We start from the raw sequence: 6,814 nt of genomic DNA, 5'->3' as shown, positions 1-6,814 counted from the left end.
TGCGTCGATATTGTTACGGAATTGAATTTTAGGCCGTACTCGTGGCTATGTCGTTCATTACTTGCGCTTGCTCATCTACTCTTCCTATCGCTCGCTCTCCTTTCTTTCCTTCCACTAGGATTTAACTCACATGGTTTATCCGCCTCTACATCAGAATTTTTACCTCTTTGTCATTTCGAAATTCTACAATAATGGTAGATAAGATCGGGTATGGTTTAGTGGCAGCGAATGTACAGTAAGGTACTTATTTGTATAAAGTTTTTTTTTTTTTTTTTTTTTTTACTAAAGTTTTTATTCTCAGATTTTACGACAAACGGATCGCTATACGTGTTTACATCGAGAGAAATTTTATGACTGAAATTGCGACATTCGATTGCCAACTCCAATGCACGCTCGTTTTTCATAGTAATCAGTAAATATTTAACGTAAAAGTAGTGGCCGCTGTTTATTAATGTTTGTTGTTGGCGCTAAAATTATTATTACTGCTCGGAAAGGGCAGGATTAATATGCTGTTTACATTTTTGCGATGTGTTGTTATTATAAGGAAGTTTGTCGAGTTGAGGAAAAATTGGCTTTAAGGAAAAACGCAATACATAGTCTACAAGATGCTTACGTAAGTTAGGCTACTAACTCGTTATTGTTGGAAATTTAATCCGAGTGTGAATATAAAGTATTTTATATGCGCAATCGCAAAATGCAATACGAAAAATTATTTAACATCAATTTTTTTTCTCTTTTCATTTCATTTTTTTTTTCTTTTTTAACATTCTACAACACCGCGATTACTCCGCATGCGTAACTGTGCAGTTATTTTCAATCCAAATGTGAGCCAGCGAATCAAAATCCTTAAAAAATTAACATTAAAGTAATTGCAAATAGGGTAATGTAAATATTCTTTAAATGCTTATAAAATATAAAGTGATTTTTTTTTTTTTTTTCATTTAATCTCTCTCTCTCTCTCTCTCTCTCTCTATCTCTATCTCTCTCTCTCTCTCTTCTGCTCTAATACTGCTTCGTACGTATGTATGTACATATATTCTATATAAGCTATGATGCTCGCTGATAAAAGAGCAAAGTCGAATGAAAAGTTTAAAGGCTGCTTATTCGGATATTGTTTTGTGATAGAATTTTTTATCAAGAATCGTAACGGCTATTTAAATGAAATGAAATGAAATATATATATATATATATATATATATGTATATAGTAAGTAAGGAGTGTATTTATATCATGAAAAAATGGAAAAAGAAAAACAATAAATAATAATAATAATAATGATAATAATACGGCATGTAAGAGAGCATTTTGCTTTTAATAAATAAAAATAGTTTGGCAGTGAACTTTAAAACAAAAACAAAAATGTCTGTACCATTAAATAAATCAAATTTTCTTTATTATTGTTGAAATTAATGGGAAGAGGACATGTGCGACGAGGGGGAGGAGGATCGTCGAGGGGAATCATCTTGAATAAAAAATAACGAGGCTTAAATTATGGTATTAAATTTAACTGCGCCTAATTTGTTTATACTAAAACTCATTTTTGTTAGTCGGCTATGCACGTGCGCGCGCGCATAAGAATTATTATTATATATTTAAAAATCAAGAGTATTAACGATATTATCGTTCTTAACTGAGAAGTGTGTGATGTAACTTCGTATTCATAGCCAATCAAATTTTATTCACTGCCTACATCCTTGAAAAATTTAGATAAAGAAATTCCTTTATTTATTACATAAAAACTGTCTTAATTATTATGTGTGAAGTTTGAAAATGAGAAGTGTTGCGTAAGCATTTGAGCAATGTTATCATGAAGTGCGATATACATTATCGTATAAAAATTTGTCAGGCAGTTTCTATAAAAGAAGCTTGAATTTGCATAAGCCGCTTGAATATTATAATAACAAAATGTCAATAGTTTGTTTTGAAAAATCGCATGAAACGTTTGCGGCGCGGGGAGAGTCAGTAGTCCTTAACACAACATACCACGCAAATTTCCATCTAACTGATACGCCAATTCCAAAATCATGCTTTTTTCTGTTTATTTTTTTATTTTTATTCTTTTCTTGTTTTTTAATCTTCTATTTTGTTCTTTTTTTCTATTTTTTGTTTTTTTTATTCTGTTTTTTTTTTTGCTTTGCTTTATTTTCGCTTACAATGAAACTGTTTTAAACAATTTCAATGCACGTAATCCCAAGTGAGAATTCATACGTATTCATCGGCGGTCAGCATTACGTCAGGTGAGATACGCACGGCACCGATTGTCGTCCCGAGACCTGACATTAGAACCCGATCACGTACTTCATCAAGACTTTAACGGAATGAAAATGTGCGCATTTATGTGTACGGGAACACGATGAGGTTCATTGGCTGCCGAGTGTGCAAGGTTGCCTGCCGGACCTGGACCCCGAAGACTTCAAGCTGTCCAACGCCTTCGTACTAGGCGCGCGAAACCTACAACGCCGGCTACAATCGTCGTCTCGTTAAATAACCGGAAAATATGATAATTGTCCGATATCGAATTTTCAGTTATGCAACAACGGCTCGGCTTGACTCGACTCGGCTCACGTTTCTCCTTGTTTTTCGTCTTGCAGCAGTCAGCATCCGCTTTGCGTTGCGCGCCTCAATTTCGCTCGAATCGATTACAAAAAAATCATTGACGGATGATCGAGCGGAAAATGGACTTCTTTATTAGGGCGAGGCTTTTTTCTCTGTGGTAGGCTCGCGAATCACGTACGGCCGGAAGCTCGTGCCGATTCATCGGACCAGAGCTGACGTTTTGATGCGTTCGGTGAATGCACTTGGCTGTGACGCGAGGCAAAAAAAAAAAAAAAAAAAAAACAGAAAATGAGAAATTTGTTTTTATGCAGATTAACGATTCGCAATGAACAATAAAACGATAAATAAATAAAATGACGACGACGACGACGACAAGCGCGGGATAATTTTTATCGATATTAAAAAATTGCATAGAGTCGAGTAAGCCGGTCGCGGTTGGCTATCCCTAAAAAAAAAAAAAAAATGTACGCAATTATACCTTCTCGGCCTTCCGCGGCTGCACGCCGTTAATTGTCCATCGTGTCGCAATGAGAATTAACGGCTTTTTTTTTAAAGACTTGACGATAAGCAGCGGCTCTATGTTATTATAAATTTATTATAAATTTCGTGGACTTGTAAAGAGCAATGCTGATAATGTTGAGTATCGCGTGCCCCGGCAATCTCCACATTCTTAACAGCAGCTCTGCTTAATAATATTTCTAAATAATGATCGATCGCTCCTTTTTCCTCTCCTTTCATTCGGCTTTGTCCACTAGTGTTGAAAAAATGTAAAGCAGCTTCGATTAAATGTCCATGTCTACGGCATTTGAATAGGAGGTTTGAGCCGCGTATGACAATATCTATCGGTTCCGAGCCCGTTTCAAATGGCAATTTATTAGCGGCTAGTATTTTCCAGCATCGGAGACGAGGGAAAAACGCGAGAAAACGAGGCCGTGCACACGGCCCCAATGGGATTTTCGCGCGACCGCGACGAATAGGGGGAGAAAAAAAAAGATCGAGCCAGCTACGAAGGAGCGCCAAGTGCTCAATGATGCGATTGTCGGGAGAGGCGGCAATAGTTGAAAAACAAAAGTCATAACAACCGTCGATGGTCGAGGAAAATTCCGGCGGTCCACAAAAAATGCGCTATTCGCTCTCGCTCTCGCTCAACCGCGCGTCCATTGTGCATTTTATCAGCCGTTTATCAATCCTCCTAAACCCCCCCCCCTCCCAAATCACTCCCATCATCCCCCATCAACCCTGCCCAGTCAGCCACCTTCTCCTCCTTATTAGCCATTTGACGAATGTTTAATTAGCGCGGGGTCACTTTCATCGAGACGATCTCGGGGACGAGTTTTCGATGGGAAAACGGTATATATCTCCCTTTCTCCGTACTTTCCAGCGATGCTCAATATCCGAATGCGCCAGCTCTCGGCCACGAGGTGTCGAGCTCTTTCTTTTTTCATCGTGCGTACGTACGCAGCGGTCGAGACCGTTGTTATTTAGACTTTTCCCTCGTTAATTATTTCATGTGTAGAGTGCCGTGCGAGCACACGACGAAGCATAGAGTTTTAGGGATTTTTCCAGCACCGAGGAGAAACGCTTTTTTAAAACCGATTCTCATTTAGTAAACGATTTTTACTATTTAATCGAGGCCGCGCTGGAATAAGATTTTTTTGCTTCTTTATTTTCTCTTGTCTATTTATTAATTTATTTTATTTTATTTATTTATTTATTTATTTTTTTTTTTTTTTGATTTTTTTGATTTTGGTCTTTGCGTGCTCGAAGCTCTACGGACCCTTTTCGTGATTGAGTCACAACGAGCGACTTCCCCAAAACTTTCCTACGTGCAATTGCTTTATTCTCAAGCGCATGTGTAATGCAATACGTCCGAGTGCGCATGGGTAGATGGTAGTACGGATGCACGATAACGAAATTTACGAAAACAATATAATCTTATGCATCTTGGAAGATACACGGATGCGTTATTGACCGAATGTTAATTTACAAAGCTAAATGAAAAGGTAGACTAAGGAGAGGAAGACAAAATGGAAGAAAAGGAGGAAGAAGAAGAAGAAGAAGAAGTAGAAGAAAAAGAAGAAGAAGACGACGACGACGACGACGACGACGACGACGACGACGACGACGACGACGACGACGACGACGACGACGACGACGACGACGACGACGACGACGACGACGACGACGACGACGACGACGACGACGACGACGACGACGACGACGACGACGACGACGACGACGACGACGACGACGACGACGACGACGACGACGACGACGACGACGACGACGACGACGACGACGACGACGACGACGACGACGACGACGACGACGACGACGACGACGACGACGACGACGACGACGACGACGACGACGACGACGACGACGACGACGACGACGACGACGACGACGACGACGACGACGACGACGACGACGACGACGACGACGACGACGACGACGACGACGACGACGACGACGACGACGACGACGACGACGACGACGACGACGACGACGACGACGACGACGACGACGACGACGACGACGACGACGACGACGACGACGACGACGACGACGACGACGACGACGACGACGACGACGACGACGACGACGACGACGACGACGACGACGACGACGACGACGACGACGACGACGACGACGACGACGACGACGAAGCAGTAGTAGAGAAGAGGCGAAAGAGGAAAAATCTTCTCGCATAAATAACATAACATTATATACCTGGAAAATTGTACATGATGCGTAGCATTGATTGAATGGTCAGTACATCCAATTCGAACAAGAAATTGGAGTAATAAATTAAAAATATTTAAATAAATATAGAATTTATTTCCACGAATAAAAACATGTTTTAACAATCACGTTATTAAAAAAAGCGAAAAAAGAGAAACATTATTTTTCTATTGTAACCAGTGCGCAATCCATTCCTATATAGTTATAAAATATAATGAGGTAGCATTCTATTTTTTATTTCCCGTATAATAAAAACAACGATATTGAAAATTTTAAAACCTATTTCATCTGACGTTTTTTCTCTATACATACATCCAGATATACGTATAGGCACACGCACGCTCGCGCGCCTACATGCGTAAATAAATACATACGCGCTCACGTACTCACAGGCCCTCGCGCACGCACGCACGCACGCACGCACACATCGATATATCGCCGGAGCGCGGGTACGTACTCGCATGTACAAATTCTCACGCTAATTTTATGGAACTTCCGATGTCTTTATATTTTTAACAGCTAAAAATTATTTTATTATATAAGTGCCATTGATAAAAACACGAATATACGCTTGATAGTAATATTAATATAGAAAATATCTTTTATTTGTTATAGGTATAATTGACGAGAATTTATTTACGGTAAGGCTCCTTCAATACGTAATAAAGAAATCCAGTTTAGAACGATTGATAAGAGGATACTCGAAAAAAAGTAGAACGACAACGACGACAAAACAAACAGAGAGAAAAATTGTGAAAATGCAAATGAACCAAATGTTCAGTATAAGGAAAAAATTGAGAAACTCCATGGATAATTAAGCTCTCGAGTTCGATATGGGCAGCGTATAATGGTCTTAGTCGATATTTGCGTGTACTAGCAGCTTTGGCTGACCGCCGCCAATCATTTAATTAGCCCACGAGCTACTTTGCCACGAGCAGACGGCGAGACGTATTTTTATTCAATTATTCGATGCTAGAACGACGTTGGGGATTTTCGAGGTTAAATGGCAGTAGCTGTGGCGATGCCATCGATAAATGCCAAATGGCGCGCTGTCGCGACCGGTAAAAGGACGAAGCGTCGCTGCCCCGCTGGCGTGCTCGAGATAAGATTCGACGACGTGTTGGCTGGGAGCAAAAGTCCCGGCGCTTTCGAGCCGAAGCTCCTCGTCAACGGGGGCCAAAAGCCGTAGGCGTGAGTCGGAAAATGGAAGGAGCTAGCTAGAGATTGAGCAGCTCCACGGATTGGGGAACCGCGAGGTCGCAAACGGGGTTGTGTTCCGGGTCAAGCTCGAGCTTCGCCGCGGCACGGGCTGATGGTTGCGGTTTGGCGGCGTAAAGGATTGTGGCTGCCGGATGGGCGGCATAGAGAAGGAAGGGGGTGCGGGGTTCGATCGAGATTGATGGGGGATGAAAGAGAGTGAGTGAGTGAGTGAATGAGTGAGTGAGAGAGGGAGTGAGAGAGAGAGAGAGAGAGAGCGAGAGAGAGAGAGAGCGCGAGAGAGAGAGAGAGAGGG

The 6,814-nt window shown here is 41.2% G+C and overlaps 1 protein-coding gene across 1 annotated transcript in view; it reads right to left on the bottom strand.

Annotated features, from left to right (window-relative positions):
* Ppa (F-box and leucine rich repeat protein partner of paired) overlaps window positions 1-6,814 on the bottom strand; it is a 38,198-nt gene that overhangs the window by 29,392 nt on the left and 1,992 nt on the right. The window lies entirely within an intron of this gene.

This window comes from Ceratosolen solmsi, unplaced genomic scaffold (assembly GCF_000503995.2).
Source record: "Ceratosolen solmsi marchali unplaced genomic scaffold, CerSol_1.0 scaffold1, whole genome shotgun sequence".
In the NCBI taxonomy this organism is placed as follows: Eukaryota; Metazoa; Arthropoda; class Insecta; order Hymenoptera; family Agaonidae; genus Ceratosolen; species Ceratosolen solmsi.
The sequence above is the reverse complement of the archived record's forward strand: the minus strand, read 5'-3'. Positions and strand labels throughout refer to the sequence as shown.